This window comes from Entelurus aequoreus, linkage group LG05 (assembly GCF_033978785.1).
Source record: "Entelurus aequoreus isolate RoL-2023_Sb linkage group LG05, RoL_Eaeq_v1.1, whole genome shotgun sequence".
NCBI lineage: Eukaryota > Metazoa > Chordata > Actinopteri > Syngnathiformes > Syngnathidae > Entelurus > Entelurus aequoreus.
The window spans coordinates 50686167-50706417 of record NC_084735.1 but is presented as its reverse complement, the minus strand read 5'-3'; the positions used below and the strand labels follow the sequence as shown (position 1 = coordinate 50706417).

At 39.8% G+C, this 20251-nt stretch overlaps 1 protein-coding gene across 1 annotated transcript in view; it reads right to left on the bottom strand.

The window, feature by feature from the left end:
- The window catches only part of capns1a (calpain, small subunit 1 a), a 218874-nt gene that overhangs the window by 50978 nt on the left and 147645 nt on the right, over positions 1–20251 (bottom strand). The gene's annotated exons all lie outside the window — the stretch shown is intronic.

The window sequence follows — 20251 nt, the reverse complement described above, 5'->3', positions numbered from 1 at the left end:
ACCTCATATAAATTTCATAACTATCGCTATACGGATCAATCTGCTCACTTCCCTCCTTCTTAAACTCTCCATCCATCCATCCATTTCCTTATTCCCTTCGGGGTCGCGGGGGGTGCTGGAGCCTATCTCAGCTACAATCGGGCGGAAGGCGGTGTACACCCTGGACAAGTCGCCACCTCATCGCAGGGCCAACACAGATAGACAGACAACATTCACACTCACATTCACACACTAGGGCCAATTTAGTGTTGCCAATCAACCTATCCCCGGGTGCATGTCTTTGGAGGTGGGAGGAAGCTGGAGTACCCGGAGGGAACCCACGCAGTCACGGGGAGGACATGCAAACTCCACACAGAAAGATCCCGAGCCCGGGATTGAACTCACGATTACTCAGGACCTTCGTATTGTTAGGCATACGCACTAACCCCTCTGCCACAGTGCTGCCCTTCCTAAACTCTCACCCCTGCTAAATGTCTTAGTTGTTTTTACTTTTCAATCAAACATAGTCCTTTTTCATGTCTTTCAGCGGCAACGCTTACCTTTGGTCTTCCTTTCTTGCTTCACCGCCGAACGGTTTGCTCGGTCTTTCCTCCCTTTATCTGGAGATACGATACTTACTTTTCAGGTAAAACATAATAAATCAATTAAGTTTGTTTTTTTTACCAATCTTTTTATTTGAATGTTCTTTACAAACAAGACCAGTACACACAGTGATCGCAGATACTCTTCAAAGGCGGTAGAGACTTGTTGGTTTTACATAAGTGTGCAAATGCAAACAGGTGTAATCATGTCATCCCAGAGGCTATACACAAATGTCAATCTTTAAAAGACATGGATAACAAAAAAATAAAATAATCGTGTACATATAGTACTAATAACCGTGACATAAGTGTATGATAAAAAACTTATTAAGTAAAACAAAGTAAGTCAATATTTAATTAATTAAATATTGACTTATCTTAATTAATAAATTAGAACAGTATGGAATCAGAGCGCGGTCTTGAACTGGGTAAGAAGCTACTTAACCAAGAGGAAGCAATAAGTGAAGCTAGGCCAGTGGTTCTTAACCTGGGTTCGATCGAACCCTAGGGGTTCGGTGAGTCGGGCTCAGGGGTTCGGCGGAGGTCAAGACACACCCGACTCATCGTGTAAATAAAAACTTCTCCCTATCGGCGTATTACGGATACGGCAACAGCTGACTGGTTTGCAGGTGTGTAATTTGTTGTGAGTTTATGCACTGTGTTGGTTTTGTTGTTTGAACAAGGTGATGTTCATGCATGGTTAATTTTATGCACCAGTAAAAAAAACATGGTAACACTTTAGTATGGGGAACATATTCACCATTAATTAGTTGCTTATTAACATGCAAATTAGTAACATATTGGCTCTTAACTAGTCATTATTAAAGGACTACTGAAATGAAATTGTTTTATTTAAACGGGGATAGCAGATCCATTCTATGTGTCATACTTGATCATTTCGCGATATTGCCATATTTTTGCTGAAAGGATTTAGTAGAGAACATTGACGATAAAGTTTTGGTCACTGATAAAAAAAGCCTTGCCTGTACCGGAAGTAGCGTGACGTCACAGGCTGAAGGGCTCTTCACATTTCCCTATTGTTTACAATGCAGCGAGAGCGATTCTGACCGAGAATGCGACGATTACCCCATTAATTTGAGCGAGGATGAAATATTTGTGGATGAGGAACGTGAGAGTGAAGGACTAGAGTGCAGTGCAGGACGTATCTTTTTTCGCTCTGACCGTAACTTAAGTACAAGGGTTCATTGAATTCCACACTTTCTCCTTTTTCTATTGTGGATCACGGATTTGTATTTTAAACCACCTCGGATACTATATCCTCTTGAAAATGAGAGTCAAGAACGCGAAATGCACATTCACAGTGACTTTTATCTCCACGACAATACATCGGTGAAGCTCTTTAGCTACGGAGCTAACGTGATAGCATTGGACTTAAATGCAGATAGAAACAAAAGAAATAAACCCCTGACTGGAAGGATAGACAGAAAATCAACAATACTATTAAACCATGGACATGTAACTACACGGTTAATACTTTCCAGCCTGGCGAAGCTTAACAATGCTGTTGCTAACGACGCTATTGAAGCTAACTTAGCTACGGGACCTCGACAGAGCTATGCTAAAAACATTAGCGCTCCACCTATGCCAGCCAGCCCTCATCTGCTCATCAACACCCGTGCTCACCTGCGTTCCAGCGATCGACGGCGCGACAAAGGACTTCACCCGATCATAGATGCGGTCGGCGGCCCGGAGACGAAGGAACTCAAGGTGAGGTAGGCGGCTAGCGCGGCTGCTATCCATCTCAAAGTTAGGCTTAGCAAACCAGCCACAATAAAGTGTATCCCCGGGGCCAGAGCACCTGACATTGAAGCTAATCTTAGGGAGCTAACTCGCAACAGGCCTAGTAAACACGTACGACAGGCTAATCGCACCACTAATTATGCGAATATAGTTGTACACGTTGGCTCCAATGACACTAGAATGAGACAGTCAGAGATTACAAAGAGAAACATAGCCAGGACTTGTGATCTCGCCAGAAAGATGTCCAGGCATCGAGTAATTGTCTCTGGCCCCCTGCCTGCGAGAGGCAATGATGAGAGATATAGCAGATTAGTCTCGCTTAACAAGTGGTTGGCTAGCTACTGTAGGACGCAGGGACTAACGTTTATTGATAACTGGCCCTCTTTCTGGGGCAAACCAGGCTTGCTGATGAGAGACGGCCTTCACCCTAACCAGGAAGGCGCCATCATCCTGTCTAGAAACATAGACTACTATTTAAGTCTCACTTGACTGACTACACTAGAGCAAGCCCGGTCACAGGCAATTACAATGTCTGTTAGTCCGGGTGAGGAGTCAGTTAAGCTAGAACTAGCCAGCGCCAGGCTGGATAATCCATGTACGCATAGCAATTCTCTTAGAATAATACACAATTCACATAATGTTTTTTCTGTTGTGTCTGTGTCAGAGGTGGACATGCATTCTACTGAGGTGGCAAATTATGATATGTCCAGTCTATTGCAGCACCAAGCAAACAATCGGAAAATTCCCGTCATATCAATTCCTAGATATGGTCGAAACTATTTAAAGTGCACTACGCATAATAAACGCAACATTGTTAATATTGCCACTACGGATAATCTTAACAAAAACTCGTCAAAACAGCCCAATACCTATAATATGGGCTTTTTAAACATAAGATCATTGTCTCCCAAGGCGTTATTGGTTAATGAGGTCATTAGAGACAACAATCTTAACGTCATTGGTCTTAGCGAAACCTGGCTCAAACCGGACGAATTTTTTGCGCTCAATGAGGCATCTCCTCCTAACTATACGAATGCGCATGTTGCCCGCCCTCTTAAAAGGGGAGGGGGTGTCGCACTAATATACAATGAAAATTTCAACCTTACCCCTAACCTAAATAATAAATATAAATCGTTTGAGGTGCTTACTATGAGGTCTGTCACACCGCTACCTCTCGACCTGGCTGTTATCTACCGCCCCCCTGGGCCCTATTCGGACTTTATCAGTGAATTCTCAGAGTTCGTTGCTGATCTAGTGACGCACGCCGACAATATAATCATAATGGGGGACTTTAATATCCATATGAATACCCCATCGGACCCTCAGTGCGTGGCGCTCCAAACCATAATTGATAGCTGTGGTCTTACACAAATAATACATGAACCCACGCATCGCAACGGTAATACAATAGATCTAGTGCTTGTCAGGGGTGTCACCACCTCCAAAGTTATGATACTTCCATATACTAAAGTAATGTCCGATCATTACCTTATAAAATTTGAAGTTTTGACTCTTTGTCAACAAGCTAATAATAATAATAACTGCTATAGCGGCCGCAACATTAATGCTGCCACAACGATGACTCTTGCTGACCTACTGCCTTCGGTAATAGCACCATTCCCAAATTATGTCGGCTCTATTGATAAACTCACTAACAACTTTGACGATGCCTTGCGCGAAATTATTGATAGTATAGCACCGCTAAAGCAAAAAAGGGCCCCTAAAAGGCGCACCCCATGGTTTACAGAAGAAATTAGAGCTCATAAATTATCATGTAGAAAACTGGAACGCAAATGGCGCGCGACTAAATTTGAGGTTTTCCATCAAGCATGGAGTGATAGTTTAATAACTTATAAACGCATGCTTACCTTAGCTAAAGCTAAATACTACTCAAATCTCATCCGCCTCAACAAAAACGATCCTAAATTTCTGTTTAGTACAGTAGCATCGCTAACCCAACAAGGGACTCCTCCCAGTAGCTCCACCCACTCGGCAGATGATTTTATGAATTTCTTTAATAAGAAAATTGAACTCATTAGAAAGGAGATTAAAGACAACGCATCCCAGCTACAACTGGGCTCTATTAACACAAATACGACTGTATATACGACGGACACTGCCCTCCAAAATAGTCTCTCTATTTTTGATGAAATAACATTAGAGGAATTATTACAGCGTGTAAGTGGGATAAAACAAACAACATGTTTACTTGACCCACTTCCTGGGAAACTTATCAAGGAACTGTTTGTATTATTAGGTCCATCAGTGTTAAATATTATAAACTTATCACTTTCCTCCGGCACTGTTCCCCTAGCATTCAAAAAAGCGGTTATTCATCCTCTGCTCAAAAGACCTAACCTCGATCCTGACCTCATGGTAAACTACCGACCGGTCTCCCACCTTCCGTTTATTTCCAAAATTCTCGAAAAAACTGTTGCACAGCAGCTAAATGAACACTTAGTGACTAACAATCTCTGTGAACCTTTTCAATCCGGTTTCAGGGCAAATCACTCTACGGAGACAGCCCTCGCAAAAATGACTAATGATCTATTGCTAACGATGGATTCTGATGCGTCATCTATGTTGCTGCTTCTTGATCTTAGCGCCGCTTTCGATACCGTCGATCATAATATTTTATTAGAGCGTATCAAAACACGTATTGGTATGTCAGACTTAGCCTTGTCTTGGTTTAACTCTTATCTTACTGACAGGATGCAGTGCGTCTCCCATAACAATGTGACCTCGGACTATGTCAAGGTAACGTGCGGAGTTCCCCAGGGTTCGGTTCTTGGCCCTGCACTCTTTAGTATTTACATGCTGCCGCTGGGTGACATCATACGCAAGTACGGTGTTAGCTTTCACTGTTATGCTGATGACACTCAACTCTACATGCCCCTAAAGCTGACCAACACGCCGGACTGTAGTCAGCTGGAGGCGTGTCTTAATGAAATTAAACAATGGATGTCCGCTAACTTTTTGCAACTCAACGCTAAGAAAACGGAAATGCTGATTATCGGTCCTGCTAGACACCAACATCTATTTAATAATACCACCTTAACATTTGACAACCAAACAATTAAACAAGGAGACTCGGTAAAGAATCTGGGTATTATCTTCGACCCAACTCTCTCGTTTGAGTCACACATTAAGAGTGTTACTAAAACGGCCTTCTTTCATCTCCGTAATATCGCTAAAATTCGTTCCATCTTGTCCACTAGCGACGCTGAGATCATTATTCATGCGTTCGTTACGTCTCGTCTCGATTACTGTAACGTACTATTTTCGGGCCTCCCTATGTCTAGCATTAAAAGATTACAGTTGGTACAAAATGCGGCTGCAAGGCTTTTGACAAAAACAAGAAAGTTTGATCATATTACGCCTATACTGGCTCACTTGCACTGGCTTCCTGTGCACTTAAGATGCGACTTTAAGGTTTTACTACTTACGTATAAAATATTACACGGTTTAGCTCCAGCCTATCTCGCCGATTGTATTGTACCATATGTCCCGACAAGAAATCTGCGTTCAAAGAACTCCGGCTTATTAGTGATTCCCAGAGCCAAAAAAAAGTCTGCGGGCTATAGAGCGTTTTCTATTCGGGCTCCAGTACTCTGGAATGCCCTCCCGGTAACAGTTAGAGATGCTACCTCAGTAGAAGCATTTAAGTCCCATCTTAAAACTCATTTGTATAATCTAGCCTTTAAATAGACCCCCCCTTTTTTAGACCAGTTGATCTGCCGTTTCTTTTCTTCTCTCCTCTTCTCCCCTGTCCCTTGCGAGGGGGAGTTGCATAGGTCCGGTGGCCATGGATGAAGTGCTGGCTGTCCAGAGCCGGGACCCCGGGTGGACCACTAGCCTGTGCATCGGTTGGGGACATCTCTGCGCTGCTGACCCGTCTCCGCTCGGGATGGTTTCCTGTTGGCCCCGCTGTGGACTGGACTCCCGCTGATGTGTTGGATCCACTGTGGACTGGACTTTCACAATGTTATGTCAGACCCACTCGACATCCGTTGCTTTCGGTCTCCCCTAGAGGGGGGGGGTTACCCACATATGCGGTCCTCTCCAAGGTTTCTCATAGTCATTCACCGACGTCCCACTGGGGTGAGTTTTTCCTTGCCCGTATGTGGGCTCTGTACCGAGGATGTCGTTGTGGCTTGTACAGCCCTTTGAGACACTTGTGATTTAGGGCTATATAAATAAACATTGATTGATGATTGAAAGTCCTCCTGGTTGTGTTGCTGTAGTCCGCCGCTAATACACCTATCCCACCTACAGCTTTCTTCTTTGGTCTTCATTGTTCATTAAACAAATTGCAAAAGATTCACCAACACAGATGTCCAGAATACTGTAGAATTTTTCGATGAAAACAGAGCTGTTTGTATTGGGACACAATGGTGTGCCAATACTTCTGTTCACTCCGTGACGTCATCATACATAGACGTTTCCAACCGGAAGTTTCGCGGGAAATTTAAAATTGCACTTTATAAGTTAACCCGGCCGTATTGGCATGTGTTGCAATGTTAAGATTTCATCATTGATATATAAACTATCAGACTGCGTGGTCGGTAGTAGTGGGTTTCAGTAGGCCTTTAAGTACTTATTAATGCCTTATTCGGCATGGCCTTATTATAACCCTAACCCTGAACCTAACCCTAACCAAATAACTCTAAATTAAGTCTTTATTACTTAGAATATGTTCCCCTAGTGTCCAAATAACTCTAAATTAAGTCTTTGTTACTTAAAATATGTTCCCCATGCTAAAGTGTTACCAAAAACATATAACTTTGTCTTGAATTTGAAAAAAAAAAAGTTTTTTATTTTTCACTAAAGAAGGGTTCGGTGAATGCGCATATGAAACTGGTGGGGTTCGGTACCTCCAACAAGGTCAAAGACCACTGAGCTAGGCGAACACATGTTTACAGAGCTGAAGATATCTTGTGTCGTACCACAGGGATCAACACTAGACCCAAATTGTTAAATCTTTATATAAAAGACATTTGTAAAGTTACAAAGAACTTAAAATGAGTGCTATTTGCTGATTACACGAATGTGTTTTGTTCAGAAGAGAACATACAGAAGCTAATACAAATAATAACAGAAGAAATGAACACATTTAAAAGATGGTTTGACAAAAATCTCAGTAAAACTAAAATATTGGTATTAGGTAACATTAGAAGCGAAAGTCAAACACAAATACAAATGGACGAGGTAGACATTGCAAGAGTAAAATAAATCAAATTTTTGGGTGTAATAACAGAAATGACCTGGAAATCTCACTGTTACGTACGGCGGGGGAAGGAGGTGACACCACAGCAGGAATCAGTTCAATAGGTTCATTGATACTGATGAATAGTTGGGGTGTGTATGCTACTCTACGTGAATGGTGCAAGACTATGTGTAGAATTAACAATGTAAATGTTACCAGAGTTTGTTGTATGTGCGAAGGATTCATCCAACAGATGAATCCTTCGTCAGACCAAAGGAGTAAGGCGAGAAGGCAGTCCGTAGGCAAGCGAGAGGTCGGGTGCTGGAGAGAGGCGACGAGGTCCATGTCCAAGCGGGGATCGAGGACCGAGGGAGGCAGTCCAAAATCCGGTGGGAAGTCGAGGCACACAGCTCGATCACGGGCAACAGAGGGAACACTACGTGGAACACAGAGGAAATAAGACACGGGCACAAGGAAAGCCAGAGATGGGATGCTCACTACAAAGAGTGAATTACGTTCCGGCACTGGAACTTTGGGTCCGCTGGTCTTTATGCTGTCTGCCCTCATCAGACCCAGGTGCGCTGATTGATTAATGCCTGCAGCCATGCAGGCGCGTGGCCGCGATGCGGGAAGAGCGAGCAGGAGCCGGCTGCGCTTGTAGCAGATGACATGCGGGATTGCGCAAGCGCCGTGTCACTCATATTAAAAATACACAACATAATGTAGCAATAAATATTTTAATAATGAATAAAGCAAAGTATGTTATAGACCAAAAATCACTTCATATTCTCTACTGCTCGCTAGTGTTACCATATCTGAGTTATTGTGTAGAAATATGGGGAAACAACAACAAATGTGCACTTCGTTCACTAACGGTGTTACAAAAAAGATCAGTTGGAATAATACATAATGTTGGATATAGACAACGTTACAAAGCCTTTACTTATTGAATCAAGAATATTGAAATTAAATGATTTGGTGCTTTTGCAAACCGCTCAAAGCAAACTACCTGCTACTCAAAAATGTAAAACAATTCTTCTCAACAAAAGAGGAGAAATATAACTTTAGAGAAAAATGTAACTGTAAACATTTGTATGCACGTACAACGCTTAGATCCTTTAGTACATCAGTATGTGGAATTAAATTATGGAATGGATTAATCCAAAATGTCAACCAATGTACTAATATGATTGACATCAAAGCGTTCAACTGTTCAAACTACAAGTGTATACAAAGCACAAGGAAGAATCATGACAAACGTATTGAACTTTTCGAAAATTATATGTTATTCATCTCATTATGTGAATAATAATTGGTCCGTGTACCTTCCGTTCATTCTATTTCGAATTCTTGAATGCAAATCAAAACACATGTTTGGGCCATTTTTCCTATTTTCATTTCCTAAACAAATGTTGGACAACAGTTTAATGACACTTTTTTAAAAACGACAATAGGACTCCTGCTGAACAAAGATGTTACCGTTATGCTAAAAACTAAAGCCAAAATACTGCTTCTGGTTCAATTTGTCGTCACACAAATAACCACGCATTTTTACATTTTGGATGAACATATAATAGATTTTTCGATTACCGAAGGCAGCATGCCAGCAGGAGTCATAGTTGTGACAACATTAATGTTGCGGCTGCTAGAGCATAGGTTATTAGTAGCTTGTTGACGATGAGTCAACACTTCAAATTTTATAATGTAATGATCGGACATTACTTTAGTGTACAGGAGTATCATAACTTTGAAGGTGGTGACACCCCGGACATGCACTAGGTCTATCGTATTACCGTTGCGATGCGTGGCTTCATTTGCCATCAATTATAGTCTGGAGTGCCACGCTCAGAGGGCCTGATGGGGTATTCATATGGGTACTAAAATCCTCTATTATAATTATATTATCTGCGTGCGTCACTAGATCAGCGACAAGCTCTATAAATTCACTCATAAATTCCGAATAGGGTCCAGGGGGGCGATTGATAACAGCCAGATATAGAGGTAGCTCAGTGACAGACCTCATAGTAAGCACCTCAAATGATTTATATTTATTACTTAGTTTAGGGCTAAGGTGAGGGTGGGGCGTCCCGTCTTTCTGCCCGCTTAGAGTGTGGTCTCTCGCTGGCTTAGGGGCTGGCTTTCCCCTGCTTCTCCCATGCCTTGTCCTCTGCTGGGCATGTCTGTCTATGGCATGTCTATGTCTATGACACGTTGGACCCGGCTCCGGGGCTCCTGTCGCTGGCCGGCCTGGCTGCTTGGGGCCGGTGGTCCCTTATTCCCTGGCCACCGCACCTGCTGTTTTGGGTTGGGCTCTACTATTATAGGTAGTGTGCTGTTTTGAGGAATTTTTGTTAATGGTATCCGTAGTACGGATATTAATACCGTTACGTTTATTTTTTGTAGTGCGCCTTAAATAATCTAGGAATTCATATGGTGGTGACATGAATGCATGTTCACCTTTGGCACAGTCACTGCAGAAAAAACATTATGTGACTTACGTATTATTGCACGAGAAACGCTGTGTACAGGAATTGTTCAGGCTGGCGCTGGTTACTTCTAGCTTAACTGACTCCTCACCCAACCAGGCCACTGTAATTGCCTGTGTCAGAGCTTGGGAATGTAGTTAGTCAAGCTTGACTCAAATAGTGGTCTATATTTCTGGGGAGAGTGGGAGAGTGACGGCGCCTTCCCGGTTAGGGTGAAGGCCGTCCCTCCTCAGCAAGTCCGGTTTTCCCCAGAAAGAGGGCTGTGGAGGGGGCCGTGGTCTGCAGGCCTGCCGCGGAGCGGGGTGTGTACGGACCGGCCTCGAAGTCAGCAGCAGGTGAGTAGATTGCCTAGCTGGGGCTTGTTATCTTATCACCTGTCGCCCTTATTAGCAGCAGCCGGAATGAGAGACGTTGTTGGAGTGGGAGTAGAAGACACATGCCTGAGAGACTGAGAGAGCGAGCAGACACGAGCAGACTGAAAAGTCACGAGAGCGAAGACTGCTGGAAAGCAGGCTATCCTTGGGCGTGTGTACTTGCAATAAAAGACTTGATCAAACCTGACCACTGGGATCCCAGAAGATCTCACGGCACCAGAAGAACCCACCATAGAGAGACTTTCACAAGGGCCAATTATCAATAAACGTTAGTCCTTGTTCGCTCCAAATTCTCGCCAGCCACTTGATAAGCGAGACTAATCTGCAATACCTCTCATCATTGCCTCTCGCAGGCAGGCGGCCAGAGACAGGTACTCGATGCCGAGACATCTTTCTAGCGAGATTACAAGTCCTAGCTTTGTTCCTCTTTGTAATCTCTGATTGTCTCATCCTAGTGTCATTGGAGCCGACGTGTACAACTATGTTCGCGTAGCTACTGGTGCGATTAGCCTGTCGTATGTGTTTACTACCTGTTGCAAGTCAGCTCCCTAAGATTAGCTTCAATGTCGGTTGCTTGGGCCCCGGGAATACACTTAATTATGGCTGGTTTACTAAGCTGTATGTTCCGGGTGATGGCGTGCCCTATGACTAAGGTGTGGTGTACGGTAGACTGGAGTGTAGGACTCGCTAAAGGGCTAAATCTTTTATGCATCTTAAATGGTTCACTGTGGCTTGTAGGCCACTTAGGGCTGCTACAAACTGGGCTAGTCAGCTCGCTACAGCTGACGCTAGCAAACATGTCCGCTGCGTCTAAAGTTACAAAATGACTGTGCTCTAATTGGCGGACACGTTTCTCTAGTAGGGCCAACCTATCCATGAGAGCGGTGCCCGAAGAGCAGGGAGCCATACTCACATTATTTCTTTTAAGCAGCAGCATGGGGGTGCAGAAGCCTTCGGAGCATAGTTCCTTTGGATCGCGACTAGCTTAGCTTTGTTAGCTTAGCAGCTAGCTAGCTGAGAGAGAGGCGGTGAGACAGAGAGTAAGTGCTTTGTAAGTTTGATAAAACTATACTAAATATGTTTGAGGAGTAATAAAGAAAGCGGTAAAACAAATAGAAGCACACAGATAGAAAGATAGTACTTAGCTTTTTCGCAGCTACAGACTTTTCTGGACGCGACGTCACTCACCGAAAATGTGAGTACCCGATCCATCTCTCCACCAGTTTGGGGGTCCTTTATCTAAACATTGATGACCCATGGTCTATACATGGGTGTTGTGTTTGTATTTTTGGGTGTATTTTCATATATTTGTTCATTGGATTTACATTAAATCCTTTATGGGCAAAAATTGTGTGTTTGGGGATGTAGTTCAGATTTTCAAGGATAATCAAATGATTGACCAGGAAAATGTCAATTTTGAGTTAAAAGGTTACTTTAATCATACTGTGTACTTTTTTTTAACTCACAATTTTTTGTACACCAATATGTTGTTATATCTGGGGTGTCCAAAATGCAGCAACATTTTTAAGATACAATTCCACACTTACAATAAAAAGCAAAAAAGATGGGAAAATGTGTATTGTTGCAAGATATCAAACCAGATTGTTTTATTGGGCCAATAGGTTTCCTAAACTGAAGATAACTCATTTAAATAGAGTTAATTATATAATGCATTTATATATTTTATTTCCTTGGGACACACATGGCTACAGCACTAAGGTATACAATGACTGTACATACTGTAAGTAGAACAGCTCATTCTGCATATACAGCAACAAATGGGGAAGTGGGGAAGAAGCCTGAGCTCTTCTAATCCTTGTCGGCCTGTCCTCCCCCCTAAAGATGGACTAAAAGCGGCATATTGATGCAAGTAAGGGATTTCATGTGTAAAAGGAGCAGCTTGTGTTCATTTAACACACTCACCTACACGTTTTATACAATAAAGCCACACTTTGACATCAGCGTCTAAAAGGAGAAGGAAGCCACAGGTCTGAGGTGAGAGGACAGAAGAAGAAGAAGGAGGTGAAGGGGCAGAAGATGGAGACTCCCATTTTCCGTCCCTACTGACACACTGCTGCACTTAATCCAGATTAGAGTGTCTAAAGCAGGTCGGCTAAATCTACAGGCCAGCCAGTAGCACAGAGGCGGCTGTCAATCCCAATCACTCACCCAGCACACACGCACACACTCTGCCTTAATCTCCCCAGTGCAAACCAGGTGCCACCAGCAGCTCAGCGTGCACCACTATACGTCAGTGCTTCTCAATTATTTTCTGTCAAGACCCCCGTGGGGCACAGAATTTCCCCTGACAAAAATGTAGCATTGCACCTTGTATGCAAATACATAAAAATAACTCCAACAAGGATATTAGTAAAGTGCACACACTTACATATTCTGTCTTTAATAAAACACTTCTGTCAAAACATTTTTAGCATTGCACCTTGTATGCAAAAAATATATTGATAAAATCCAACCTAGGGCACTGACCGCACGCAGTATGATTTTTCAGTTTTTACAGTGGTGTTTGATTAGCAGGAATGATGATCTCACACTTACATTATATACATCACACAGGCTGTAGATTCCACAGTGTAGAAAGACATGGTGTAGAAATGTTTCTGGAAACATTACACCGCGACATTGCTAAAAAAAAACACAAATAGTCTTGCCAGGGCCACCCATGGCAAAATGGGGCCCTCAGCAGAATTTTATTTTGAGCCACCCTGGTACAGGTACCACTGTATCAATAATCAGTATAAGCAATATTGGCCTTGTTTTTACTTTTAAAAGGGGCAGTATCACCCACCTGTACTCTTCGGCTAACCTAACACGCAAGTACAGAGAGAACACACAATCTCTATACAGACTCAAACCCTCAGCCTATTTTATTTTATTTTATTTTATTTTTTATTATTAATCAGTCCAACAAAATAATACACAATAATACATTAATAATACAATTCCAACTCCAAAACCAAACCCGGTCCAGCAACATTCAGAATAGCAATCAACAGAGCAATTGAGAGGAGACACAAACATGACACAAAACAATCCAAAAGTAGTCAACAAAAATGAATAATATCAACAACAGCATCAATATTAATAAGAATTCCAACATAGCTGTAATTAGAAACCCATCTATTACATTGTCTTCACAACCATTTATAAGAAATAAAATAAAAACATGTATAAAATGAACAATAAGCAAACAATAATCTCATAAGCTTGACAACACATTGTGTCCAATATTTTCCACAAAGATAAAATAAGTCATATTTAAAGTTCATTTAATAGTTAAAACAAATTTGAATAATGGATCCCATATTCCAATATATGACTCATTATTATCTAAACTAAATGCAGTTTTGTCTACTGATATCATTTCCATAGCTTGTGTATACCAGTCAGTATGAGTTGGACTATCAACATCTATCCATTTTTTTAATATTACCCTTTTTGTTATGATGCATATTGAAATAAATAAATTTTTACTCTTTGATGACACGTTACTAAATTGATGCAGATCACCAAGAATACAAATTTGCAGTGTCATCGGGATGTTCATATTTAGGAATGTGATTGCTTCTTTTGTTGTTTTCAACCATAACTCTTTCATTCTTTGACATTCCCACAATAAATGAATACAATTCCTTGGCCTATTGACTGTGAGGCCGACCTGCTCAACACCAGGCTGCCGTGCGTATGTTTGTTGGTACATTTCTAGCCGCTCGACATAAACTGTTGTTGACGTACCAGTTAGGGGTATATCATGCGCCAAGCAATGGGGTGTAAAAATAATGTTTTATTTTACTTAAAACTATGACCTAAAAAAATATCTTACGCAAGATTTACTGTATGTACATGCATGTGTGAGTGTAATGAGTCAGGAGTTGCAGTGTGAACTGAGGTGTGTCAGTGGGGAGGATGAGTGATTACAGTGGACAGTAATCCTGTAGATGGATTAGCAGGTGGTATTAGTAGAAGTGGGGGTGTAGCACACTGTCACCTCTGAACCGTCACAATATGGAGCAGCAGCTCGCCAGGGCCTCACATCCGTCTGCCTCACCCCTCAAACTCACACCATCCACATTGTAGCGTCCAACTCAATGACCGTCGGACAAATACGCAATGTTTTTCGAGCAGCAGAGGGCTTATAAAGTTGGAGAAAAAAACTAAACAAACAAAAAATAGCTTGATTTACGAATATTTGATTTCAATAAAACTGTGTAATTAATCGAACAACTGTGTATATTGGTGTCAACAATCACAACTCAAATGTTCTTACTATATTTACTAAATCAAGTCATGTAAACAAGCTAAACCAATATTACCAGGATATAGACTCCCCAAAATTGCAGTGAATTAGGTATTTTGAAGATATTTAGCCATTCGTATCCTTTAATTGTCTGTCAAGTGTCACAATTCCAATGTTCTTAAACAATTTTTTAAACCCATTCATATAAATGAAACAAATTGGAAACATATTTTGGATTGGTTGGTGGTCTCAGGAGATTTCTACCCCAAGATGGATGTGTGTCAGGTAAGCTAGCTCATTTCCAAAAGTTTTGCCATTAAAGAACATTTTAAAGCCATTTAACCAACCGTATGCTTTAATTAGGTGTCAAGAATCATTATTCAATTATTCATACTATATCCATTCAGTCAAACAAGCTAATATAAAAACATTTTGGGGATAGTTGTCATGTGATTATCTCAGGATATAGCTTCCCCAAAATGGCAGTGTGTCCAAAACTATTTGTTATGATCATTTTAAATACGTTACCTTTCTTGTGTTTGTCAGGTATCACAACTCAAATGTTCTTACTATATTTCCAAAATAAATTCATGTAAACAAGCTAAACCAATATTTGGGAGTGGTTGTCATGTGACTATTCCAGGATCTAGACTCCCCAAAATGGCAGTGAATTAGGTATTTTTGAAGATATTTAACCATTTGTATGCTTTAATTGTGTGTCAAGTGTCACAATTCAAATTTTCTTGAACTATTTTTTCAACCCACTCATATAAATGAAACAAGTTGGAAAAATATTTAGAATAGGTTGGTGGTCTCGGGAGATTTCTACCCCAAAATGGATGTGTCAGGTAAACTAGCTCATTTCCAAAAGCTTTGTCATTAAAGAACATTTTAAAGCAATTTAACCAACTGTATGCTTTAATTAGGTGTCAATAATCACTATTGAATTATTCGTACTGTATCCATTCAGTCAAACAAGCTAATATAAAAACATTTGGGGATAGTTGCCATGTGATAATCCCAGCTTCCCCAAAATGGCAGCATGTCCGGGGCGGTGTGGCGTAGTGGGTAGAGCAACCGTGCCAGAAACCTGAGGGTTGCAGGTTCACTCCCCGCCTCTTACCATCTAAAAAATCGCTGCCGTTGTGTCCTTAGGCAGGACACTTCACCCTTTGCCCCCGGTGCCGCTCACATCGGTGAAATGAATGATGAATGATAGGTGGTGGTCGGAGGGGCCGTAGGCGCAAATTGCAGCCACGCTTCCGTCAGTCTACCCCAGGGCAGCTGTGGCTACGAATGTAGCTTACCACCACCAGGTGTGAATGAATGATGGGTTCAGAAAATCATGTAAAGCGACTTTGGGTACTTAGAAAAGCGCTATATAAATCCCAGGTATTATTATTATTATGTCCAAAAAAATTGTTTTTGCTCAATTTAAAGACACTTTACCCTTCTTGTGTTTTAACTGGGTGTCAGGTATCACAATTAAAATGTTCTTACTATATTCCTTCAATCAAATTTTATAAAACAAGCTAAAAAAAAAACGTTTTGGCGTGGTTGTCATGTGACTATCCTATAAGACAGGGGTCACCAACCTTTTTGAAACCAAGAGCTACTTTTTGGGTACTAATTAATGCGAAGGGCTACCAGTTTGATACACACTTAAATAAATTGCCAGAAATAGCCAATTTGCTCAATTTACCTTTAACTCTATGTTATTATTAATAATTAATGATATTTACACTTAATTGAACGGTTTAAAAGAGGAGAAAACACGAAAAAAATGACAATGAAATTTTGAAACATAGTTTATCTTCAATTTCGACTCTCTAAAATTCAAAATTCAACCGAAAAAAAGAAGAGAAAACTAGCTAATTCGAATTAGAATCTTTTGGAAAAAATTTAAAAAAGAATTTATGGAACATCATTAGTAATTTTTCCTGATTAAGATTAATTTTAGAATTTTGATGACATGTTTTAAATAGGTTAAGATCCAATCTGCACATTGTTAGAATATATAACAAATTGGACCAAGCTATATTTCTAACAAAGACAAATCATTATTTCTTCTAGATTTTCCAGAACAAAAATCTTAAAAGAAATTCAAAAGACTTTGAAATAAGATTTAAATTTGATTCTACAGATTTTCTAGATTTGCCAGAATATTTTTTTTGAATTTTAATCATAATAAGTTTGAAGAAATATTTCACAAATATTCTTCGTCGAAAAAACAGAAGCTAAAATGAAGAATTAAATTAAAATGTATTTATTATTTTTTACAATAAAATAAATACATTTACTTGAACACTGATTTAAATTGTCAGGAAAGAAGAGGAAGGAAATTAAAAGGTAAAAAGGTATATGTGTTTAAAAATCCTAAAATCATTTTTAAGGTTGGATTTTTTACTCTAAAATTGTCTTTCTGAAAGTTATAAGAAGCAAAGTAAAAAAATAATGAATTTATTTAAACAAGTGAAGACCAAGTCTTTAAAATATTTTCTTGGATTTTCAAATTCTATTTGAGTTTTGTCTCTCTCAGAATTAAAAATGTCGGGCAAAGCGAGACCAGCTTGCTAGTAAATAAATACAATTTAAAAAATAGTAGCAGCTCACTGGTAAGTGCTGCTATTTGAGCTATTTTTAGAACAGGCCAGCGGGCTACTCATCTGGTCCTTACGGGCTACCTGGTGCCCGCGGGCACCGCGTTGGTGACCCCTGCTATAAGACATACTCTATCTGCCCCAAAATGGCGGTGTGTCGGGTAAACTGGCTCATTTCCAAAGGCTTTTTTAAAAAAAATAATTAAAACTATTTTTAAACATATGTTTAGGGTGTCAAATATTAAATTTAAGGTGTTATTATTATATTTATTTCATCGATTTATACAAAACAAAGCCAGGACAATTTCTCTATCAGGCTTTTAGCCTTAAGACTGCTACGGAAAGCCAGATGTGACATATTTGTCAAATTAGCAAACATTTTACAGTCAATAAATGTAAGGGTTTAATTCAAAATATTTCCAAGCACAAATAAGTGTCAAAGTAGAACCTAAGAGTAGGGGTAGATTAAAAAAAGTTTTTTAATCTACCATTTTAAAAATATACAAATAATACCTGGTTATTGTATTTTTTTAATAGTCAATTAAAGGCCAGGGTCACACCTGGGGAACATGCTTCATCAGTATCATGCTTCAAACCCCGCTTCGAAAAACTGTACACTATAAACCGTGCTCATTGTAGTCATTTCCACTTTGATTTGAAAATAAAAATGTATCACAAATTGTTTTTTTTTATTTCATTTTTGTTTTGGAAGTTAAAATGTTTGATATATTGTGCTCCTGAATTAATGTTTCTGGTAAATTTTGAATTTATTATTATTTAATGAGTTTATTACATTTATTTTTTCAGAATCAAATGGTTTAAGTCGGTCAATTTTTTTTTTACATTTTAGGATTTAAATTTTTATTTTTTTATTTCAGGCAATTTTTCAGTTACAGACTTAACAACAATATTAAAACATATATTATTTGTTGTAAGATGATCTAATTATATGTATTTCCTTTTGTGTTTTTATTTCATGTTAAGTACGTTATGCAGGGGTAAATTGAGTTGTCTTTCTTTCTTTCGTTTATTTCGACCATGAACACACCTACAGCATAGTACATCACACAATTTCATATAATTTCTCTTTACATCATGTCCGAAAAGGAGTAGGGAGAAACAAAGCTTATTTAATCCTACCCCACCACTTCAGAGCGTTTACAAATGCATACGTTAATTTACTGACTTTTTTTTGTAGCACAATTACATCAGTGAATGATTAATACAGCAGTTATTGTAATAGATAATTAAGTCAGTAATGATAAACATACAATTTTCAATAAGGTTAAAGGTTTTTCTCATAATTCTTCTTTGTACTTTGTAAGCGTTATTAATTTGAACAACCTCTTATAAACTGGATCATATCAGTACATTGTTTAACTTCTTTACTTAATCCATTCCATAATTTAATTCCACATACTGATATGCTAAAGGTATTTCAAACATGTACACAATTTTAATATGATACATCATATATTATAAATATTTACATCCCTCATTAGTACATGTCCAAAAAGGTGTACTTATAACAATTCTATAGACAAATGATACTGGTTATAGTCGCGGTGGAGAGTAGAGGCGCGAAATGGGGCGTACGGTCGTACCATTAAAAAAAATGGAAAAGCACGTAATAAGTGTAAATACTGAACAATATTGCAGTCTAAAACGACACATTTGTCAGTATAAACAAGTACGACATAACTATAGTTGCATATTACTTACACATACTAAGTCTCCATCAGGGCCGTTGTATAGGGGAGAAAAGTGCAGACAATTCCAAGGGCCCACGGCCCGCTCAAGGGCCCACACACAGACTCCAGTATAGCTACGACAAAATGATTATGTATAAATTGAACTAATATATATTCATACGCATGAATCCGAATTTAAAAAAAGCCACCAGTCAAACAATATTCTGACTTTAATCATTTCAATAACCCCATTGGCCCCTTAACTGCGGTTCGTTCCTCCCATGCATGTTCTTCCTAGTCGGAATTAAGCGAGCACCAGTTGACTCCAGTTACGATTGGGGCTTTTATTTTCAGAATGAGAAATGTACTTGAGACAATGCCGCTATTCCGATACAAGCACCGGTAATCCTAAATGTATTGACGCAAAAGTTTCTCTGTACATTCTGTCTGCGCTGGGTGTTGCGTCATTGCTCCTCCATGCACTGAGGCGGGGTAGGACTCAGGAGCCGCGCTCACTTGTCACGAACTCCAGTACGAGGAGAGTGTGAAGCATATATGTCAACCTTCCCGTTTTTGCGGGGAAATCACATATGTGTTCTACTTTTCCCCATGAATTTTACTCACAATAAAAAAAGAATCCTCAGCAGTATTGCCAGCGATCGGTCAGTTTGACTCAAGCCTCGGCAACACTCGGCATCACTCGTTTGCGACAGCCGCGTGGCAAGTTGCAATTTAAGTGATTCTAATAAGACAGGGGTGTCCAAACTTTTTCCAGCAAGGGCCGCATACTTTGTACTTTTTTTTGTACATTCAAGACCCGAAAACCTCTCACATGGCAGTTATTATTAGTTTTTTTTATTTTGCATGATTTCTTGTCCAGCGCTCTTATTTTTTGTTCTACGTCCTTTTTCACGTCCTCAACATTGTACATTTACACTTCATGCGTCTCTTTTCCATGTGTGCACCTGCCTTTCTCTGGTAAAGAAGACTCGTTTACTGCACTTGCCTGCCGTCTCTGTAACAAAAACTAATACAATGTAGTTGAACCAATTATTCTTATTACTATTCTTTATCAATATTAGTATGATTATTACATTATAAGGCTTAGCACACTCAAAATCTTACCATTACCATTCTTTTCTGCGCTTGCCTGCCGTCTCTGCATCCCGGAGTGCACACATAAAACGAAATGTAACAAAAAACTAGTACAATGTAGTTCAATCAATTATTCATCTTATAATTAGTCTTTATCAATACTTATTATTATTAATATTTTGCTTTCGCAAACTCAAAACCT